Raw genomic sequence first — 25,074 nt, 5'->3', positions numbered from 1 at the left:
TGGTGCTAAACCCTCCCTTCACAACCCTGTCGGCTAGGAGTGTATTTATACATTTGGTTTTAAATCACAATGCGACATATATAGCTCTGCACTCAGCCCACATCAGTTATATAATGGCATGGTTATATACGCCAATCAGCCATAACATTAAAATTACCTACACTCATTGTGTATGTTATCAGCTACACTTTTCATGTCACCTCACTCTGCACAATTCCATAGTTCCACAATTACAGACTGTAGTTCACCTGTTGATCTGCATACCTTTGACCCCCCAGGACCACCAAAGAGCAGGTCAGATTTACATGATTCTAGCTGTAGGTGTCATGTTAGTGCTTTGTGGATCAGACACAGCAGTGCTGCTGGAGTGTTTAAAGTGAGCATAAACACAGTACACCTAAAGCCAAGCCTCTGCTAGAGGGGTATATAAAGCAGTGGAAGTGTGTTCTCTGGAATGATGGGGTGTCCTCCACCCTTGGTAGTGAGCTGGAGTAAAACTAATCATTCAACAACAGTGCCTGACTGCATTAATGCCCCGTGGCTGAATGCAATCAAATTCTTAAAGCAAATGTTTCAGACATCTAGTCTAAAGTGTTTCCCAGAAGAGTAGAAGCCATTGAAGAAACAGGAAGACAAACTTTCATGGATAAAGAAGTCTTTATATACTTTATGTACATAAACACTTACTGAAACAACTAAACAGACTATTTTGCTCAAGAAAGAGGGTGCAGTGGAAACTCAGTGCCTCCTAATAGCAAATCAAAGCCAGACTTGCGCAGAGACTAGAGAGAGTATTCTTGAGAATGTCTCATATGACTGTATCTTGTTTTAGTCGGCCCCACTGTCAGTGTGATACTGTATATCCTGTGAGTGGAGGTGATGGATGGCCAGTTATCAGTTATCATATACTCCAGATAGACTTACACATTCAGACATCTGCAATACATTAACCACATTATTTCATGTAATGACACACATTTCCTAAGAACATATACAATTAGTTTAATTTCGAGTTTGGAAGTTATTTAGATATGTATTCATAATTCATATGTGTCTGAAATCATATTTTTATATTTAATATTTTATCAAATTAGCAGCTAATTTTTTAAAAGTTTAACAGCTTACAAACTTTAAACAAGACTCACATTTTGTAAAGAAATTTACAATGATCATTTCTTCACCGCTCCAAAGCTCAGACCTAGAAGTTTGATTGCACTTTGTTCTTCTCACGATCCAAGTAAATACACATGTAATCAGTAATGTTAAGATCTGTGGTCTTTGGTGGTCAGTCCACTGTTCTGAGACCAACAGCTGAGTACTTTACACCTTTTTGATCATTTTGACCTAGAAAATAAATAAATATGGGGTTGTCTCTGACTCTTGAGGTACTGCCTGAACACCTCATTTATCGGTAGTATAGGCAATGTTCAAAAATGGCTGTTCAGTATTGATATTTGTGTTCAAGCCAATTTTTAAAAAGGTTTTGGTAATGAACAGCAGAGATTATATTTAATTTTTGCCATTTTTTACAAAGTTGCCACTATAGCACACTTTCTCCTGGTTTTAATTTCATACTCTGCATACTTTCAGAGGAAACAGGAAAACTATTAACATGATCTCTCTCTGTGATAGTAAAGTATGCTGATTGATTGCACTTTTGCTGTATTTCTACAGGATTTGTGAGTTTGTAGGTTTAAGGTAAGTAGATTCTGGTATGTCCTGTAAGTGGAAGCAGGTGTTTCTGTTCTGAACATTTTTGAGAAAGAGAGAGTGAGAGAGAGAGAGAGAGAGTCATGCTGTACATGTGTCTGCTGAGCTTACACAGGACTGTTTGCTCATGGGAATCATATCACATCACATGGTTATATTTCATGCTTATACACTGTGTTTGATTTTGTGAATTTCATATATTTATTGCTGGTTTCATGTCCTCTAATTCCTGAAGCACTAAAAGCAGATTGTATATTTATGGTTGACAGTATTGTACCAAAATATATGCTTATACACGTGTTTGTTTTCACAGCAGAAATATATCAGATACATGCAAGTATGTGAAACAATCCAGCTCCACAGTTCACCAGTACATGCTTCATCTACCTAATGTTTAATATCTTTGTCAAACTGTAAGTTGAAGTGTTATCTCTCTGAATTGCAAATATATTAATTATAATCATACACATGCTAACAACTACGTTAACTCATTGAGCCCAGCCCATGAGTACCCAAACCACCCACTGCATCACTAGCTCTTCACAAGGTCATCAGGCAGGCACCTCCTGTCATTGGTGTTTCACCAAAAGTCTGGCATCCCAGACCCACCCCCCTCCAACCCAGCATTACAGTCTTACCTTACCTTTTACCATCAACAACCATAAATCCACACTGACCTCTCTGGTCACCAAGGCTGTACCGAGCCCCTCTGGCACTGTTAATGCATGCTCAGTGCCACCAGTTCCATGTGAACTTTAGATGCTATGTCACTAACAACCACAATAGCACCTCTACAGTGCATTTCCCCACGTAATATGTGCTCTCCTTATTCACAACCACTGACTAGACCTTTCAGCTGTTTCTAATAACTCCTTCGCTGCTGCCCTTAGTTTCCGGCCCCTGATGCTGAACTACACAACAGGGATGTGGCCGATTTGGCCTCAAATCCTCTAACACCTATCTCCACCGATCTTACATGTGCCTGCTACCCACATGCATCTAAAACACACTCTGTCAGATATAATCCAATGAACCCTAGGTTTATTATTCAATTAATAAAGTAATAGTCTAGCGTTTTCTTACCTAATGTCTATCTGACATATTTATATTGTACACTCAATAATCACACTCAATATTTTCCCTGTTCTTTCACAAGAAATGGACCCACTGACTCAAAACATATTTAAAGTAAAACAGAAACTAAGGGGGAGTGGCTTAATCCAGTAAATAAACTTTATAGTTTAAGCCACTTTCAGCAATGTAAGAAACACAGCCAACATGGTGTTTGTTGTAGTGTGTAATATCAGTGCATTCAGTGCAGTAGATTAGGGATCTGTTACCATCCTGGACAGGAACACTTATGAGAAACCTTGAACAAGCATCTTTGTAACATTACATTCACCCTCAACTGTAATTATTAGAATTATACGTCACTCTGGATAAAACATCTTCCAAATGCATTCATTCAGTCATTGTTTGTAGCTATTTCATCATAATCAGGGTTGCAGTGATTCCCAAGCCTATCCAAAATCACTGGGCACAAGGCAGGAACAAACCACAGACAATGGGAGAACACACCATAATCCTCACAGTGTGACTGTCTAAGAATCAAACCTCCATACTTCCCTCTCATGAATGTAAATATAAAAAGATTAATTTCTGTTTTCCATGACTTTCTGTGTTCTTCATACTCATCATGCACAAGCCAATAAACATAGCCCTGATAACTACATTAGTAATGTATTGCTAGATTGTGTACTCTTTTGGGAATGGTTTACACCAGATGTTGGAAAGTTTCTGTGAGAATTTAATGGCATTAAATCAGAACTTTAGGGGATCTGATATTGATGATGACTTCTTATCCAAGGTATTTAATGGTGTTCTATCACTTCAGGGATCACAGGTTCACTGCTCCCCATCCAGTGCTAAGGACTTTAACCCTCTAGCCCATGCATGGCTCTGGGCATGAAGATATTAAGGTTATGTGCAGCTGCTCCAGAAAATACAATTTCATTTAATTAATTTCTGTTTAAGCGCCAATGTGCCTATTTGACTACAGTGGGGGTATGGTAGATTAACCGAATTCATGGATAATAGTGTTTGCCAAAATGTATCTAGACCCCCTTTTAAAAAGGAATGCAATTGTTTTATGGGACACCTACTCTGCGTGCTGTGCTGTACTATACCAGGTACCTAAAGGGTTAAAGTGCCTTCGAGGAAGAGACTGTGACACATCTGTACAGAGTTGCATCCTCAGCTGGTTGGAGGTCTATCACATATCTGAGGCACTGAGGAACTCCTTTAACCTGAAGGAATCTCCAGCCCCTTGTCTTTTATGTCTAAAGATGGCGGTTATTGCAGAGAGGATTATTGTATGGCAAGGTTAACCTGATTTTGAAGGCTCATTAGGCCAGAAGCTGCCTAGTGGCTCCTCTTTGCAGTAATTGAGCCAATGTGAGCAGTTGGGAATGGCAAGGCTCTCCAGAGTGAGGAACTGGCCTACAGGATGTGGAGAGGGTGTGTCTGGGTGAGTGGACTTTAACTGTTAGGCGCACACTATAAAGAGGTCTAGATTGGCTCCTTGATCCAGATTTTATCTCATAGCAGGACCTTGCATATTCTTGTAAGGTTATTTTCTGACTTCTCCCGAGGCACATTCCTCTCCACCAGGAGGCCGTCAGGGTTGGATTCCAACTCGTAGTCTGATGAGTCAGTGACTGTGCTACAGAAATAGCATGTCATTAAGCTTTTCAGTAGAGCAGTGGTACGTTCTCTTTAACTGATATCAATCAATCTAGGGCACACTTCATTTGGTTCTAGGTAAAATCGAGCCAATATATAATCAACACTACAAATTTCAACATACCATCAAGTAAGCCCATACCTTCTAAAGCAACACTTTCCATTTACATTCTGTACACGCCTGGGAATGAACCTCTACAGTTTCAGTGAAATAACTCAGGTCTCCTTAGCTACAAGCTAATGTTCTCTGTCTCAGTGCATCGCTGTCTAATCAGCTAACAACACTCAAAATTAGTGTGTGAAATCGGGAGCTTCACCTCTGCCCTTGTAGCAGTCTTTGAAGGAGAGAGCGGTCCATTTAGTCAGCGCTGGATTGAGTTGCAGACACAGCCTCCAGGGTTAGTGCAGGGTCATGGTACCTGAAAATAGGAATGTCAGGATGACCGTAGATAAGAAGGCTGTAGATAGTGAGGTAATGTTTACAGCTGACAGAGGTAAGGGTCAGGTGAGGTCACCATTACGTATGTCTCATGAACAGACACTCATAATTTGACTCCTAGATGCTTGGTATGGACAAGTTTGAAATAGAAATAGAATCTGTTTTAACCCAATGTGATCAAACGTAGGTCAAAATTCCACCCAGTGTCTGTACTCAGCACCGTTCAGTGATGACTGTTTTAGTCTAAAAGCTTCCACTAGCCTCAAATCCTGACATTTCATGGTAAAAGTTTTGAAGGTGAATTAAGGCTTTAAGGTGTTTTGTTGAAACATATTTGCTAAAAGCTAAAATGAACAAAGAGCTATTAAAAATGATTAATAGATGAAGAATTTTATAGACACTTTAACACGTTTTAACAATACACAATAAAAAAAAACATTCATGTATATAACAAGTGGATAGATATGTGTGGGCTTGGGTCCACCTAAACTGGACCAAGGCCCACCCAGTCAGCTATATCTAATTCCCACGCTCTCAGCCCTCATTAGCAAATGCCCCTCTTGCACAAGAACTCTGGAGAATTTCTAGAGAAACTCTGGTGTATCGGGTCTGGAAATTCACACGTGCAGCTCACAACAGGAGATTTTCAGCCTCAAGCGCATGTTTAAGGCATGGAGCACAGCATTTGTGCAGCATGTGCAGGAGGTTGTTTATTAGTAGTAGGGAAGCAGGTAGAAATATATAAATAACAAAAAATAAAAAAGACACAAATACAACAAGGATTTTTTTGCACACTCTTTTCTCACTGCTTTCATTTTACTAAAGAAATCTGCAAATTTTTTCTACACTTCTTTGTTAGTTCTTAGTAGTTCTGTTGCATTTTCTGCTTCTTGTGATCTGAGTAATCCCAAACACATTCAATGCTGTTGAGTACGAAATTTGGGCCAAGACAATTTTATAAAATCACCCTGCACTTGTTTGTTTGATTTCCTTTTCACAGTAATGTTTTCTTGAGAGTTACACACCCTTCAGACCCATAGTGTTGCCTTCTTGGAGTGGAAGGATGGACCAAATCCCTGTGGAATCTAAAGCAAAATTAGGGCTTGGTTTTATCTCAGTTAGTTTTGGTGGTCTACCATTTCTTGCCTGATTGTAAATACTTCCACGATAACAGGAAATGACATGAATGAACACAGGGGACACTGACTATCACACAGTACTCTAGAGGAGTTCATATTTCCAGTGTATTAGAAGCACAGAATAAGAATATACAATTACTTTAAAAATATATATATAACTTTCTACTGAACAATCAAAAGGATTTTGTATGTAACATCGGGGATGACATTTTGCAAGGAGTTATGTATAAGGTTTCATAAACACAGCTCACAGAAGTGAGATTTTAGAATTAGGTGACCTAATATCCGCTACTAATCCCTGACCCTGGGTTACCTGGTGTAGATGTCATCAAAAGAGGCTAATCACAGGTTTCTGACCCTTCTTTGACCCAAACATGGATTTACAGAGGAATGGGGGCAAAAGTCTAATTAAATATCTAATGTATGATTTAATTGTGTTAATGTGAAAGCTGGATTACATTAGAGCACAGGGAAAAGTAATAAGGGGATAATGTTCCACTTCATATAGCACTGAAACTGCTTCTCAGTTTGGCACAGATGAGCACTGCCCACTGACTAATGTATCAAAATCTAATTTCACAAGGCTCCATCCGTCCACAGAAAGCAGTTTGATTGCTACCTGAGGTGAATCTAAACATTTTGATGTGAAATTAGCATATTTAGGTCCATGTAAGAAGATGAATAATGCAGAGAAGAAAATGCTCTTAAAACACACAGGGTTAAAAGAAAGAGTTTTTGACCTTGAACCTTTAGACATATAGTTAGTTAGTTGTGATACGAGACTCTTAAATACAGGAACACCAGCTCATCATTGTTTTGCCTCAGAACAAAAGTAATGAAATATGAAAAGACAGCAAGGCCTAGAATGACTCTTTATAAATGTGTCTTTTAGACCATTAAATAGCCACTGGAAACACATTTGAAGGCATTAAAATGAGAGGCCTGAGAAGGTAAAAATACAACACTGTAGTGTTTTTGCAGGAATCTTTGGGAAGCTGGGCTATGGTTTAATTTGCATGTAACTGATTTCCTCTCTCCACATCCTGCGTCACTTTTTTTTTTTTTTTTTACTGCTGGTGATTACTTTAAGATGCTCAGCCACTCTCTGAGAGTGAGAAAGCGTAGCAGAGATTTCCTCTGTGGTTTCAGCAAAATGTGCATAGTTTGTTTATTCTGCAGATTGTGTGTGTCTGTTTTTGTTCAGGGTGCTGTAGCAGTGTAACAATAATGGAAAGCTCACTTTAAGGCCAAGTCTGAAGGATTGTTCAACTCTCTGCTGAAGCTCATTCTCTTACTGAACTAAACATACTGGCTACACAATGCAAAGATATAGGGCATCAACATCTGTATGTCAGCATATTCCCATGTTATCTTCTAATCTTTATTGGTTCTAATGGTAACTTCTACAGTTCACAGAAGAGTGTTTTACCACCTTAATGTATAAAATTACAAATAATTTTACCAGGTTATCGCCACATAATATCAAATGAACATCAGATTTTATTAAGCAAACATTACTTGCTATCAGGTAAGAACCAGATTGTATTAATCAAACAGTATTTTTAAGTGAACACAATATATTATTAAGTAAACAGTTTCTCTATACTGGTACTTAATACTAGTATACTATATTGTAGTACCTAAATCCTGAAGCAAAATTGAATTGTGGCATCACACAAACAACATAATTATCATACACAGGGCATCCTCGTTTTTTTACATTTGTGAGAAAGAGAAAACAGTCTCATACCCAAAGAACACTGATATTGTTTGACTTCAGTGTGTGCCTGCACTCTGGTTAGTTGAGATAAGTCAGACGGTGAGTCTGTGAGTTCTCGTCACCTGCTGAGTAATAGCACAACAAAAGAATGCAGACAGGCTTATTACTTAATCCTTTCTCTTTTCTGCTATATCTCAGGGCCTTTATTTGTAACAGCAGTTCTGGACTCAGCTAAAGTCCATCTGCCTGGACTGGTTATTAGATAGTGTCTGACAATAAGCCTTTTTCTAATTACACATTTTGGATCTGTTTACATTGTAATCATGAGTTTCCATGCTGCAGAGATTGAATCCAGGTAGTTGTAAAAGTCTGTGTTTTATGGGCTTTCCTATACACCCCATAATCATTATTACCTCAACAATGATTCAAAATGAATTCTGCAATAAATTCAAGAGATTTGAGGAATACATATACAGTAACCACACAGAAACAGCAAAGCGTTGACAGTATGTTGGGAAACGTTCATAGTGTAAAAGTGAAGTATAACGAGGTCCTGTGTTTGTGATCGTTAAATGCTGCAATAAACCTATAATTAGAACAATTCATCATTTTTACACAGCTGCAGTTTTGTTTCCAAGTAAATTATTGTTACTGACCAAGGATCAACTGAAATTGTTTTCCACTTTAAGAGCAAGGAATAAACTTTTTATATTCCATTGAAATAGTTCATAGGTCCTTGGTGACGGTACAGAAGATAGATTGTCTTATACATTAAAGACTCTTTATACACCCCTCTTAATATTTACAGTTCCCTGCCTTTAATAAAGCATCCCAAAACCTTAAACCTAACCCAAATCACACAGGATCAAAGTGCATGGGGGTTTTCTTTGGGTTACATAATGGAAGTGTAAAAGACAGATGCTAAGTCTCTCCTGTGTTAACAACTATAGCCCAACAAAAGACCAGCAAAAGTTTGATTAAATGCCAACACAGTTAATTACTGCCAGAATTTCAATAGCTCTGCTTTTTCACTCTAAAGTGCTGTAGACATTGTTACACTGAAAGTCAACTTGTCCTAGGCACTATTGGTTATATATGTTTAATAAATACATTTTAGTTTTGTGTTTTAAAGATGATGTTAACAGATTTTGTTGTTGTTGTTGTTTAAGGGTTGGAACATAAGAAATATTTTACTGTTGTTGCCAAATGTAAATTTTGCTCATGTTTATTTAAAGGTGATTTACCCTAATAATATTTTATCATATTTCTGGAAATAATCTTTACAGCCAGATAGCAATCAGTAAATGAAATGGTCTGACTATATGAACAACAAAATTATTTTTCTGTGTAAGTCACAGGACACAACATTCAGACAGAACAAAATGGCTGAATGAATGACTTACCTGCCTGTCTACTACATCACACTCAGAGCCACTCTGATCACCCTGCACCATGCACAAACACCACATGCATGCGCAGTGGCACACAGAAAAGAGGCTGGATGAAGCCAGAGGGCAAACCAGAGTGAACACTGATTCATAGAATTCAAGATTCATAAAGTCTTTACTTAGATCTTTGGCTGTTGGAAAAAAATGGCCATTGGTATGCAGCATGGAATTTAAATGAATGAATGAATGAATGAATGAATAAATAAATAAATAAATAAATAAATGAAACCTGGTGTAAGGTTTGATATATCCTATAAAGGGTCACGAAAGGTGCAGCTTTCACAATGAGATTCTTTCTGAACAACTATAAAAGCCACAGCTATTTAAGGAATGAGGCTGTTGCACACATGTTTTATGTTCTAAGTAAAACTCAGCCATGTCTCAGTGATGTACACATGCAGTTGTGGGCAAGATTGTGTGGCAAGATATAACATTTTTTACCATTATGTTTAAACTATAACATGGTTTCAAAAGTCCACAAAAACTTCATAAGGATTTTAATGGTTAAGTGATTTCACTAGTTATTAAAGAAACATAAAAAACAAAACCAAAAACAAAATAACAGTTGGGCAAGCTATAAGGAAAAGACAATGTTGATTCTTAATTTGTAAATAGAAAAAGAGGGCTGAATTATGTGGACAGGCAGGCACTGAAAGTTTTCTACAAAACTCATGGCTATCATTCAATAATCAAAGCAAAACCAGACAACAGTGACTCATAAAAATCACGTACACTGGTTTTTCAGCTTATTCAACACTTCCATGTGTTAGCAAACGGACTGATGTGTTTCACTTCATCACATTCATGTTATTGTTTTTGAAACTAGTGGCCTTAGGAAATGACACAGCGGTATATCCTTAATACCCTACAATAGTGAGAGGAGCATAGGTTCTGTGCCCTGTATAGGCTCCTATAAAATGTGCCTAGGAGGACTAGATAGATGTACACTGGAAAAAAATATATACATAGACTTTTATTTTATTTTTGTTCAGGCATTACAGACACAAAAATATACTCCATTCCAGGGATATGTAAATAATCCCCACATATAGGTTAGATTCTTCAGATTCCACAGGCATTCAACAACTGCATACTGCAATCAGAATTTAGTCCACAATGAGTGAAGGTAGCAAAATACACTCAGGAAAATGTTGGGGCCCTAAGACTTAATAGTGCTTCTCTCAGAATCATAGACCCAGTTCCTAGTGCAAGAACTAAGCTAGAGTAACTTTTTGGGGGGCACAGTTTATTTTTCTTCCACTTTAAAAAGTGGAATGTGAAGCCTTCATATACTGTCTCTTAATGGGGACAGAAGGGCAGGGTTAGCAAATCATTCACAAGGAATGATTTCCAAGAAAAAAATATTTAAACATAGAAATCAATGTCAACTAGTTTTAAGTGGCTTCAAAAAGAGGCACAGTGCAAACATATCACAGTTTCCCATTGCATTTGCTTTCATCCAACTTTAAGTATTTCTGCCATAAAAGGCATTACTGTGTCAAATGTCTATAATTAAACAGTCAATGGAAACATTTAACATTTGTGATGTATGTTAAATAGAAGTTATTTTTGGTGAGAAATGTTTCATCAAGTCTGAGTTAGATTCAAGGCATAGTCAACCCCACTTAGAATAAACAAGTAAAAGGATTTATTCATTTCAAGATAAATCAAAGCGTTGGAACTGCGGATTAGCTTTAAACATGTTAGTACACTATTTTAAAAGACATACATTAGTCAGTTGCCAGGCAGAATCTACAGAACACTGAGGTAATAACATGTTTGAATATGATATATAAGAATACTATCATGGTGTTATATGTACCTCATTTATTGTTAACTAGAAACAAGAGGCTGCAACAAGAGTTTCAATTCAGTGCTTACTACAGAAAACAAGCAGTGCTGTATTTTCCACAAAAATAGAAAAGAAATGCTCAGTGGGATGGGTTTCAGAGATCATCTGGAAGACATTATGTAGACATTACTCAGAAGAGGAGAGGAGGGACCACAGTTTGACCCTCAGGCAAGTGGCCGATGACATAACAGCTCCAGAACCTTCAGAAACAAGTGTTTGCTTATTCATCGTGATGGTTAAAGTGAAGACCTTTTCTGTGACAGACACTTCACACTTTGCTTTGCTTCACAGAGCCATTCTTTTGTTGTTTGAAGGCTGTGAGTCCCTGAGCAGGTTAAACCATTTAGAACACTGTAGATTATTGTAACTTTGCTAACTAAAAAATTATTAATTTGTATTCATGGCATTTTTAAGCAATACTTTGTAAGTAATCTCCTGTAATTTTTAATCTCCTGGGCTCCCCCTACCTGTTGGGTAATTTACATTACTGTCCTGAAATCAAGATACACAACCACACACCCTACACTTCTCTTCTCTTCTCTCCCTCTCCCTCTCACACACACTTAAAACCAGTGAGCCTAGAAATATTCACATCGATCATGACGGTTTCTCTGGGCTTCTAGTGTTAAACACAAACATTTCTCTCTCTCTCTCACACATACATACACACACACACACACACACACACACACACATACAGACACACACACAATAACTTAACTAAATGAATGAACATAACACAATGATACCGTTTTATATATGCTTAAATACTGCTAACGTTTCAAATAAATAAAATAAAATAACATTGACTACATGATAAAGGTTATATATCACTCATAATATGCACTGGACCATGCTTTTACCACTATAAAGTATAACATAGCCATTATACCACACCAACAGAAATTTGTTATCAGACTCAATGTCCAACATTAAAAACTGTACTAATCAGGCTAAACTTAGCAGGCGTTATCGCTGACACTTGTTCATCAGTATCTCTGAAAAACCTGATTATAACACTTTGTTGACAGTAAAGCTTTGGTTCCTTCAACTTAAATTTAATTCTGGCTTTTTGTCTGGCTTTTGTCCACAAAGCAACTGCAAAGATACACTTATTTCAAGAATCTATGTATAATGCTAAAACATTCAACGATCCAGCTAAAGTTAACAGTCACAAACCTAGGCTCACTTAATGGTCAAAAACCTGATTATAATGCTTTCGTCAACAAAATTTACAACTAACAGAGTAACACATCAAGAAAGTGCAACATGTTATTACTTCCTTGTCCAACAAGAAGGTATCTGTCTTGTGTCCTCATGTCTCTCTTAGTACACTCCACTGAGTAGTTAGTCCAGTATTAACTCTTGTACATCTGCTCAAATTCTCTCTCTTTGTTCTCCTTGCTCAAGCCTTTGCCATAATGTCCAGACCAGGAATATAGAGCTAGATTCTCCTTGTAGCTAAACACCCATGAGATATTTGCCGTATAGTGCTTTGCAGTTCTCTCTCAGGTTGCACACGCTAGTTTAGCAAAAAAAAGAGCTTTAACTTGAGATATTCTGCCATCTTGAAATTGCCTAAATAAAAGGCAGTACAAAAACAATACCTATCGGTTATGATTGGACTGTAATACTCATAAGTAGGACTGTGAAAAACCTTACATTGATGGGACTGTGATACTCAGAGGCAGGACAAACCGTCTGGCAGAGCATATTACTGTCATAAATGTTGATTACTTCTTTAAGTTGAAGCATGATTTGATTATTGTGTTCACCAACAAATACATCTGAGAATTTACATAAAAGAAGGATGTTTCTGGATCAGAGTGATTAAGATCACTTTGAATGTGGAAAACTGGTCTCATATCAGTGTTCTCACACTTGAACTCGTCAGACTTTTCAGTGAAAAGTCCAAACATGCCTCTCTTCTTTTATTAGTCACTAAAGAGAACACAAATCTACTGGCCTCCTGGCATCGAAGCACAGAGGAAGGATCCTTCCCATTTCTTGGAGACCTAATTCTGAAATGCCTGATGGAAGATAAGGTTTTGTGAGTGTCTAACTGTAGAGGGATGCCCCTAAAGGCGAGCTGACTTCAAAGCCAGCACACACAGCAGATAGTGGACACGCCTCCAGAAGCAAAACAGCTGGAAAACCAGAAAATCTCCAAAGAAATAAAAGAATGATAACAGCTATAGCTGAGAAAGAGGAAACGTCAAAAGAGCCACAGAGAAGGTTGAGTACAAATCATATCAGAATGATATGAAACATGTGCAGGTAAGTAAACCTTGACATTATTTAACACTGTATTTGTTCAACTCATAAACCCAACACAACAACAGAGAAAAACAAAGCCTGCTTGCTGTAACAGAAATGTGAAAATGTAAATCTTACATTTAGGGAAATTACCATTTAGATAAGTGTTACATAATTATGAAAATGTGAGACATGAAGTTGCCTTGCAGTTAAGCATTGTCATTGTACAGTGTAAACAGATGATTACCAGTTCATTTAGAAGGAGGTTTCTCTTTTCCATGTCTGTCTATAAAGGAAGGTTAATACACATTTTCACAGACAGAAGAGTCAGCTATCATCTGTATTCAGGAAAGTGGTGTGAGCAGAGCAGAGTGGAAAACAACTGGAAAAGTGGACTGTTATTTCCTGTGGTTGCTGTGCATTTTGGAGCCAAGCCACTGGGGGCTGTTGGAAGATGAGTCCGAGCCACTGAGCCCCTACAGAGTCACAAAAAGTGTGCTGGGAGATACCAGGCTAATCCCCACCTACCAACACACACACACCCACACAGTCTAATGGACTTGAGCAAGTAGCAAAGCAATGCAGCACTGAAACTAGAGCTCCATCTCACCCAATGAATCTCATAAACACACCCTCTTCTCCCACTAGAGAACAGAAAATTAAGCCATCTAGCTACAACATTCCAGACATCAGATAGTCTGATATATTCTCCTAAATAAGGGAATATTTCACCTCAGCTCCTCAATGTCTTTGACTACTTACTCATTACCTTGCAACCTTTGGCCAGCAGTGCAAATGAAAATTGCCCAATTAGGACAATCTGAATATTTGGATCTAAACTGGATCTAATCTGTTTATTTATGCATTTAACATAACAAATGAGCAACTAACATCAACAATCACCATTTGATTACATGTGGTTATGAATACATTTTATTCTAGAGAACAGCACTCTCCCATTCTGTAGGTCCAAGAAATATCACAGATTGTGAATGTGAGTGGTTCACCAATAAATGTTAGAAACATACTTTTGCCTAATTTGTGTATTTGTTTATGTCCGTTGTTAGTAATGACAAATCATATCAACAGGTCTTATATTTGCAAACAAGCTTTTTGCATTTCTCCACTAGTGTTTAGTACCAAGCTTCTTTGTAAGGCTGTCAAGCTCTTTGAGTTTGGAAGGTTTTCTTGACATTATTCCTGGTTTTTGGTCTGGAAAAAAATGGTCTTGGTATGGTCTTGACCGTGGACATGATATTTCTAGGGTTGCCTCTCCATTCTTTTTTTTGTAAACAATAACCACATCCCTATGTCTAACCTATTCCATTCTGCTAAGCAAAACAACTGATGATGATAAGCTTTCTTCATTGCTCTGTGGTCACTGGTTTAAATATGTTTTTTTTTTTGGCAAAACTGTATATCATAAATAATATCATAAAAATGTTTATTACAATCATTAAAATCTGAAAAGCCTTCATTTGAATCATTGTAAACACAGAGCTAACAGAATGACAGGAGCAAAAGCAGAGATAAAACCATTTGGTTACTTCATAACACTGTTGTCAGAAATATCCTTTGACTATTTCCGACAAATTGATATTTTTCAGAAATCTGTTTATTCAATGGTAGTGTCAGTTATGTGGCATATAATTATCAGTTCAGTTAGCAGGAAGCACGAAGCAGTTGTACGACTACTGTATGTTGTGTACACAGACAGCGGAGGTGAAAATATGCTCTGCTGTGTTAGTGGCTTAACGAGCTTCCATCCCTCACCCACTACTCCCATACATAGACACAGACAAACTGGAACAATGACATCACCATGGGGCAAATCAGGATTCCCTCAGCAACAGGGAGGTGAGAAATTATGGCCCACTCTGTAGCTCATTGGCACAGAGTATATCACGGATTAATCTGTCCCAGAGCCAAGTCAGAACGTCCCCATCTGGGGGAGCAAACGCTTTTTATGTACAACAGCACAATGGCCATTAATAGCGGGCTGAAGTCCTGAACTTTTTTTTTTTTTTTGCTAAAATTTGAAAACACCAATAGCTCTTTACATTGTGTTAATCTTTCGTGATGATCCAACAGATAATTTTCCACATCAAATCCTTGTTGTGACTGGCATGATTATAGATTTGAATAATAGCAGGTAGCTGTAATAGAAGTAGAGACCGTTCTGAATAAAGTTTCCATTCACTCTGAGGGCAGACACAATGTTGAATGAATGAAATGGTAAATGTGACCATTTTTTTCAACAGCTCAACAGTTTCCATTGTGTGTAACAGCAGAACGTCTGTCCAGTGGGATCAGCTACAGAACAGGCTATTGATACCCAGCATTTACTGGGATTAAATGCCTGCAAAACATTAAACAAGAAGTCTAAGCCATGGTCATGTTTACCTTACATAGGCTATATTTAGATATTTGTGTTTGTTCAACCAAGCTGACCTAAAAACTGAAAAAGAATGTAAAAAAGTTAATAATTACTTCTACTTTTGTCACCAACAGTCTGTGTGACCATAACCATTATGACCCAACAAAAGTCCTACTGCCCCTCAGTCCAGTGCTTGGGTTTTGAAATATGTTTTTGTACTGTAATTATACAAGCTACGTGTACAATATAATGCCTGTTTCCACAATGTGTGCTCCATTATACAGCTAGAATATTATTTTGTAGCAGTTGCAGGAAAGTGATGTGTAAGTAACAGGAACTGGAGCTGACTGTCTGACATAAATAAACCTACACAGTTCTGTAGACGGTTCTGCCCCTTCTGAACATACAAACACCCACACGTTCACACATAATCAGTCTTCCACACACATGAACTCAGACCTTCCTCTCTGAGGTCACTGCTCAACATATAATTTTACTGTGCTTTTTTTTTATGGGAGTTCATTGTTCACAGCTGTCTTATACTGCCATTTAAATTGCTCGCATTCTAAATTCACAGAACCCCTCAGGGCTCACACAGACGAATCCAGTGTGTGTGCAGAAACAGGTGTTCACTATAAGACTATAAAGTTTGTAATTTGAAAGGTGGATGCTCAAAGTAGAGCTATAGAAAATTATACATTGATGCTGATAAAAGAGATGTGTACATTAAATCCACTACCGCACTGCACAAAGCATCATTCATTTCTACAAAAAAAAAGTATCTCATTATGTGCAGATAATTCATATTTCACTTGGTAATGTATGAGGAAATTGGATACAAGATAATCCACGTAAATAAGGAAGAATTAAGACAAATTAATCAAAAATAAATTGAATGATTAAAAGGGACATTCTCATTAAAGACCTGATAACTCCACTCTTGCTTCTGATCTGAAAAAAAATCCACAGGTGTTTTTTTGTTCACCTTCCACTGAGAGAAGACCACTCAACACTGTAGCTGAGTTCCAAAGCCTAGGCTGCAACCGAGGTAGGACGTGTCCTCAGTAAGACTGTCCTATGAGGACTCCTTCTTAGTAACGCAATCACACAAGTGGAGCTTTATCAGGAAGATGTGTTGTGACATCACCGGAAAGGTCTTATCTGCCTTGAAGCACTACCATGACTGAAAGTTAAAATAAGCTGTATTTGCTTATTAATATTATTCTGCAAGACAATGCTATTTAAATTTTTTCATTAAACCTCAACCTTAAACACTGAAACTTCCACTTACTTTTACATTTCAACTGGGATTAAACATAACATACTACTAAATATATGCTTTTTGATTAAATACAGGGGTTGGACAATGAAACTGAAACACCTGGTTTTAGACCACAATAATTTATTAATATGGTGTAGGGCCTCCTTTTGCGGCAAATACAGCATACATTCATTTTGGGAACGACATATACAAGTCCTGCACAGTGGTCGGAGGGATTTTAAGCCATTCTTCTTGCAGGATAGTGGCCAGGTCGCTACGTGATGCTGGTGGAGGAAAACGTTTCCTGACTCACTCCTCCAAAACACCCCAAAGTGGCTCAATAATATTTAGATCTGTTGACTGTGCAGGCCATGGGAGATGTTCAATTTCACTTTCATGTTCATCAAACCAATCTTTCACCAGTCTTGCTGTGTGTATTGGTGCATTGTCATCCTGATACACGGCACTGCCTTCAGGATGCAATGTTTGAACCATTGGATGCACATGGTCCTCCAGAATGGTTCGGTAGTCCTTGGCAGTGACGTGCCCATCTAGCACAAGTATTGGGCCAAGGGAATGCCATGATATAGCAGCCAAAACCATCACTGATCCACCCCCATGCTTCACTCTGGGCATCCAACAGTCTGGGTGGTACGCTTCTTTGGGGCTTCTCCACACCGTAACTCTCCTGGACGTGGGGAAAACAGTAAAGGTGGACTCATCAGAGAACAATACATGTTTCACATTGTCCACAGCCCAAGATTTGCGCTCCTTGCACCATTGAAACTAACATTTGGCACTGGCATGAGTGATCAATGGTTTGGCTATAGCAGCCCGGCCATGTGTATTGACCCTGTGTATTTCTCGGCTGTATACAAAGTATCCTTCACATTGGAACAGCCTTCTATGATGTAGCGCAAGAAGTGTAGCTGAGCACGGCCACAGCCTAAGCTTTGGAAGATTGCATGAATCTAGAAAGGCGTGTAGCTGTATAAAGGAATGAGATTAAAAAAAAGGCTTTTTGTACTAGAAATCTGAAATTGTACACAAGATTATGAATTGGTTTTTATAAGGTGATTTATTCAAATCAAAAAAGTTCTAAGACTGAACTGGAAGGAATTAAGTAAATGAATGTTCTTGACATTTACAGAGTATTGTGTATGTTAACTTCAGATATTACAGGAAACGATCTCCAGACGCAATTGATTTTTTTTAGCTCTACTTGGAAGGGGAAAGGCAGCAGATGTGAATGTAAGTAATCACTGTATAAAACATCAAACCATATTTTTCATTCATTCATTGTCTGTAACTGCTTATCCAATTCAGGGTCACAGTAGGTCTGGAGCCTATCCGGAATCACAGGGCACAAGGTAGGAACACAGCCTGGAAGGGCACCAGTCCTTCACAGGGTGACACACACAGTCACACATTCACATTCACACACACACTCACACCTACAGACACTTTGAGTTGCCAATCCACCTACCAACGTATGTTTTTGAACTGTGGGAGGAAACCGGAGCACCCGGAGCAGGGAACAAATTTCCCTTGCCCTGATATAGAGATGTGGATTACTCTTTCTCTTTGTCTGTATGGCTAAGCAGAAGCATGTTCACAAAGAGTTAATTCTTCTGACTCAGATAGTGAAGGATAATTACTTGGAACTGCAAGAATTTAGCTTCATACAATATTGTGCATTGGGATACTGTTTCTTGTGTTCTATGAAAAAATGCAGTTTAGCATTTTAAAATAAGGGAAATAACCTTGGATGTGTCCATAAATATGTACATGGATCACACTAACCATGCAGTTTAGTCAGTGATTACTTTAAGTGTTGATTTTCAACCTAAGAATGGAAAGCATACAATCATGTTAAAATGAAATTTCTTTCTGCTTAATTTGATGCAGTAATACATTTGTCTACCTGTACAGTTTATTTATTTATTTATTTGCAGTAAACATTAAACAAAAGAAAGTCAGTATTACATGTGACAACCATTTTTTTTCTTAAATATTAGTCCTAGGTACAGTTTATAGAGTTTTATTAAGAAATGAGATGGTAGTTTTACTGAGTGTCTTGGAGAATCTGCCACAGTTCCTTTAAGAAGTTGGATTGTCACACTTCTTTTTTCATGCAAAACCTCAGGAGCCTGAATTATGTTTTTTTTTTTTTTTTTAATAAGTTGCTTTCTTTACAGACATACAATTATTATTTGTTGTAACATTATTATTATTATTATTATTGGTAAAGTATATCTAATATGTTTTTGTACTGAATTCATAAAATGAATATCTATAACAGAATGTGTACTAAGAAAAATAGGGTGCCTAAAACTTTTGCACAGTACTGTAAATACATCCAATCTAGTATATTTTTTTTCTCTTTTCTTTAGACTGGCAGTTATGGGGTGGCAATATAGACATATAAAACATCAGAAACTCGCATCCAAAAACAGTGTTTTGTAGTAATTCCCCCACCCTAGTAAAAGTAGAATACTAAAAAACTGAAGTGAAACTAAGTATTAAAGTTCCACTCTGGTTGCCGTCTATGGCCGGGAACTAGAAGAAAGTAACAGTGTCATTAAAAACATCATTATTCTTTATAAATTTATAAATGATACATCCAGAATAAATGAATATTTGGTGCATCCCTAAATATAAATATATATTGAATATAAATAACATTGTTAAATGCTTATTCACTGATTATGCTGGCCAGGTGTGGAGAAACTAATATTTATATGCTCAAAATCAAAATATGGACATTTCCTCTTTTAATAATCTGTATTGTTAACAATTACACCAAACATTCAGTTAACTTCGAAGTGTGTCACACTTCTCATCAAGCAAAAACATTCCTTGTCATTACTTATCACCTTGGCTTTAAAAAACACAGAAGAGTAAACCTTATCCCTGACTGATAAAATGAACTCTCCAGCTTCAGAGTCTGGTCTGATGAAGTGAGGTCAGTCCTATCTAAAATGATTCTTAGACATTTTTTTTCCATTGCCCATTATTTGAACTCTGTACATACTACTACTGTTCTAGAATGCCTTTTGCCTCTCTTGACTGACCTTGAACCCAGGTGTTCTCTCAGAAATGGTGGGCTTTAATAGGAAGGTTGAAGGTTAACATCTTGCCTCAGGTCACCATCCTCAAGCTAACCCAAAATGAGGCCTGAACCTCTGACTTGGACTCTGAAGAACAGGAGTATTGTCTTCTTAGGACTACCTACACCTGGAATTCCTTGATTTCACTCTTTTACAGCAGGTCAACAACCCGGTATTTTAGTTCAAATATGGCACACCTGTTCAGCCAATGTTCTTCTTAACAAATCCCTGATTGACTGGATCAGGTATATCAGAGTTAATAAAAAGAGGTAACATGTTTGGAACTAAACTATGTAAGAAATGATACATCCGGAATAAATGGTGTTGGCAATCCCTCTAAAGTCTATCCCTGGATTTCAGTCCCCACTGTTCCTGTGAAACTCTAGGCCCTAACCACCAGGGCATCTACTCAACACCATCTGCAGGTAGCTGCAGGTGGGAATTTCGCAGTCCAGAAGAGACTAGAGCATGTGGAATCTTGTCATCAACTTCCTGGATCCTTTACTTGTAGTTAAGCCTAGCCCTTACAGGGAAAATTGTACAGTCCAAGCCCCCAAGGTAGAGTCATTAAGTAGTGACACTTCGAGGGGGTCCCAATTTAGCCACCCAGATCCACTTCAGTTCTCACTCTTGCCACTGAGTTACTTGTAATCCATTCGTCTACACTTATTATCTGTTTTATTAGGAAACGATTATTTTGTAACCACACTCTCTACATTCTTTATGAAGTCCACTCTAAAGACATACAATTAAAGGCTGTAGTCCATCTGTTGTCATACACAATTTGTCAGCCACCCTCTGCCACAGTCCTTCTACAGGCAGTTTCTATTTACATAATAGTGTTATATCAGATACTGTGTGTGTGGTGGGCTATTCTCCAGACATGACACTGACACTGCTGTTGGTGTCTATCTGCATCAGATCTGGGGCTGTGAGAAATGTTAATGTAACTGACGGTTGTTTGATAGCACTCCACTGCCCAAAAATGTCAACCTGGAGGACAGTATTCTGGGAGAATTCAATGTCAATACCTACTGGACTAGGTGAAAACTGTTATAATAATGTGTGTGTATACCTGCTACAGACTTAACAGCAATACTATTAATTATAATAGTTGTAGTTGTAAAAGACTATAACCTAAGTATATATCAGACTGGATTCATGGAATTCTAATTCTCATGGAATCTTTATCACATCCACCAGCTAAGGCAAATCCAAACACAATCTTTATGTACTCAGACATCTGTGAAAATAATAGACAGTTACTGTTGTCCTAAAGGAGCAAACTTTGAATCTGATGCCTAAAGATTAAAAAAAAAAAATGAGCCTGAACATGTTATAGAATATACTTATGTTACAATTTATGACAAATTACACAATAAACAGCTAAAATGGTAACGAGTGGGGTATCATGTGAAGGAAACAGAGAAAGCAGGAATGGAATGTGTATGATCAATGAGCCCTCAAATGGCATTGCATAAAAAAACTTTCATTCTACTGTGATACCTATAGCCACATAGGCTCAGGAGTATTTTGGAAAATTGTAGTCATTTAACACTTGCCATTGATGTCCCGATCCAAAGATCAGTATCAGGGCTGAGCACAGCATTATTTTACTGTTTTGTATTGGCTTTATTGAGATCGATCCTAAGTCCAATCCTGTTTCCTCTAGGTGGCAAGGAGGATACTCCCTCCTCCCCCTCAAGCCAATTGTGACCAATGTGAATATTCCCTCCAGCAGGTGTTTCTAAAATGTAGCACACTTTGTAAATGTGAATATTAAGCTATTTTAGCACTTCAAAGTGGTATTGGGATTATATTACTTGTTTTGAAATGTTCTGTTTTGACTACTGCAATGCTGCACCAGGTGGAATTTATACGAGCTGTTTGTGATTTGTTTTCATTGTTATAACAAAATTTTAATTAAGCAGTAGCCTGGATGCACGCGATTACTTGAAGTGTGTGTAACTTTTAATCAGAACTCAATATCAGCAGATACTCAATATTAAATACTCGGAACAGGGTCAAGCTCCAAAAATATTGATCGGGACATCTCTACTTGCCACAATCCTAAATAAATATTTGTATTGTCAGAAACCACCTTTTCCAGAAATTAGGTTTGTAAAGATCCTACACTTCTAAGGTTACATTAGATGATTACATCAACGTGTGAAATACTTTGAGCAGATTATCTTGGTTGAGCAGAGTGTTTTGTCTCGATTCCTTGGCTGTCAGCATTCTTGCTCTTATCAAATATTGCTTACTTGCAAGAAGTTATTAAAGGCAAAAATCAATAGGGAGAAAGGATTAGTGTGGGCAACAATCTATTATCAGCGTCGGGTAAGCGTTAAGCCAGAGATGAAAGTGCCTGGTGTCTCGTCTAACTCTCTGTGACAGGCGAATAATAGAGCACCCCTGAGCGTCATCGCTCTAAAATGCACAAAGCTAATGTCGTCTTTTGTGGGGTTCCTGCTCTGCTCTGCTTCTCTATGCAGGGCTGAGTTTTCAGGCCGGGACAGAGGGATTTATAAGTAAAGCTCCTCTCTCTGCTTTCTGGAACAAAGCCATAAGTTTGTCTTGCAGAGCCAAAGATTTTCTTGGTAACATGCCATGTCACTTAGCGAGCCTCCACTCATTAACCCATCAGGCAGAATCTGGAGGGAATGTGTTCTGAAAATGAGAGTAGATTTTGTGGTTGTCTTTATTAAGTATAGAGTCCTCAGAATGACCATTTTGGTGGTCAAAATAGGGCTATTTAGCTGGATTTACAGTTTATTTTTATGGATTAATTTATAGATAAACATAAAGAGCTAGGAGTCCTTATGGTATGAATGGCTTGTGCTGTTGGTACACCATCCAAATTTTATAATTTTTCTAGAATGCCTCTGCCATGTTGAATGATTCATGTTAGCTACTAAATTTATCCATTGGCAGAATGTGTGTGTGTTTTTGTGTGAACATAAGGTGTATATATATTTTAATCTCACCTATGGGCAATTTGTGCTGAATTTTAAAGAAAGATCAAATTTACAAATTACACAATCAAAATATTTATTTATTGCTTTCCAGTTACAAGTTTATTATTATTATTATGTAAATCCTTAGCTCTCCATTATCTAAGGTATTGCACTAGCATTTTGTCCTCTTTTCTCTTTTCTTCTGGCCTCCTTGAATCTGTGAGGTGAAAAAGCCCTACAAGAGTTACTGTAAAAAAACAAAAAAAAAAAAAAAAACTGGCCACATTTTGTGCATTCTAATCACCTCATTCTGATCTCTAATGTTAATGGCAGTTATTTTACTAATAGCACTATCAATCTGAACTGTGCAAAAGTAACAAATGACCAAAAATCAGACACTCTAGCATTCTTGATATACAAGCAAGCCTCCAAAACTTTTTTAAGCAACATAAATGCATCACCTCATGCAATCACTAGTTCTGTTTGTTTTCGTAGTTCAGCCATTGGCTTGTATATATAATATGAAAGTCTCAGCTGTGCCTTGTGTCTTTCTCTTGTCTGCAACATGTAAACTAGCTGGTTTGTGATTATTTAGGCTAGTGTTATATACAGTGTATCAGAATTATAACAGCCAGTATAGCAGAAGCAGTTAAACATACAGGGGATTCAACATACAATATAAAACATATTATGGGGGAAGAAAAAAACCTTGTTCTGTGAATTAGCTTACTAATTAGATTACTTCTGGGATCTGTAGCTCCTACACAACCCCCATTTTGAATATTGTTAGTAAAAATATATACATAATTTCACTAAAGCATACCTACACTAGAGAAAGGCACAAACGTGAATGAACGGTCGTCATTTTACTGCATTTACAAGCTGGATCCATCTTAAATATATAGATTAGGCAAAGCAGGTGTTTATTATTGACTTTCCCTTTCACCATAAATGTCATTTTAGGAGACAGACCTTTGCTTCGTATACGATTTTCTTCTTCGATCCGTTCCATCTTCCAGCTGAAGATAGGGCTAGCTTTCGGAACTCTGTATTAAAGCAAGTAAAACTCACAAATCGTGTCACTAAAACATCTACCTACAGTGAAAGGCGAATCTTGCCTCATATTCACAAGTTTTGTACTCAAACATTTAGTTCCACCTTGTTGCCGTTATTCGCCTGTTGTAGCCTTGAATACTCCGTTCCACCTTAAATAGACGGCCATGAAAAGCTATGGCTCTAGTTTTATAAAACTCCATTTGAAACACGTATTTCCCATTTAATGTGTTTAAACACAACCAAGTGTACAACATGTCACTAAAACATCTTCCTACCTACTAGATTTGCAATATATTACCGAGCTTGAATTGTCTGTTCCACCTGCGAAACTTTTCAAAATTATTCCTCCTAATATACATTTAAACACACACAACACAGAGAAACACTCCGCCACAGTTTCTTTAAAGCAAAAAAAAAAAAAAAAAAAAAAAAAAAGAATTTACACTTATTCGTGTTATTCACCTTTTTATAATTAAACAAAACACACCTTTCAATCATCGCTATGCCACACTTTTTTTTTTTTAAATACTACACACAAACTGCTAATTTAAAGGCACTTGTACTGCTTTTTTTTTCACGGAAATGACTTGTTTACCGTTTCAGGAGAAAATCAGCCAACTCTGTATTTGTAGTTGTTTCTGAGCTGCCTCCATCTTTGACATGGGCCCTATTTCCTCTCTTTTTACACTCTCTCTTCTCATGAAGATGTCATGAGCAGAGACAGATGTCAGAGAAGATGTCAGTGTATGGGGGATTTTTGGGTCCAGTATAAACAAACTGTAACTCTCTTCGCTTGGTAACTTTATGGCTGCATGGTGCTATGTTTGTGTACCTGGCCGCCCTGTGAATTTGGTCTGAAACTTAATTACACCACCACTCTGGACTGGGCACTTCTCAAAGAGAATAAACTCTGCTAGTGCTTCCACCTAGTTTGTTTCCTTCATGTATGACCACACACCCTGGACATTTTTTGACTAAATACAATGCATTACAGAATTCTCCTTTAC

The 25,074-nt window shown here is 37.5% G+C and overlaps 1 long non-coding RNA gene across 1 annotated transcript in view; it reads right to left on the bottom strand.

The window, feature by feature from the left end:
• The window catches only part of LOC136693684 (uncharacterized), a 39,755-nt gene extending 15,570 nt beyond the window's left edge, over positions 1-24,185 (bottom strand). Inside the window, exons 1-2 of the long non-coding RNA XR_010802084.1 lie at positions 23,984-24,185; positions 4,770-4,871 (exon numbers count right to left, since the gene is read on the bottom strand). This is a non-coding gene — a long non-coding RNA (uncharacterized lncRNA). The remainder of the gene's footprint in view (positions 1-4,769; positions 4,872-23,983) is intronic.
• Between the last annotated feature and the right edge of the window lie 889 nt (positions 24,186-25,074).

The sequence above is a fragment of the Hoplias malabaricus genome, chromosome 4 (genome assembly GCF_029633855.1).
Source record: "Hoplias malabaricus isolate fHopMal1 chromosome 4, fHopMal1.hap1, whole genome shotgun sequence".
In the NCBI taxonomy this organism is placed as follows: domain Eukaryota; kingdom Metazoa; phylum Chordata; class Actinopteri; order Characiformes; family Erythrinidae; genus Hoplias; species Hoplias malabaricus.
This window is presented reverse-complemented; position numbering and strand designations above follow the sequence as displayed.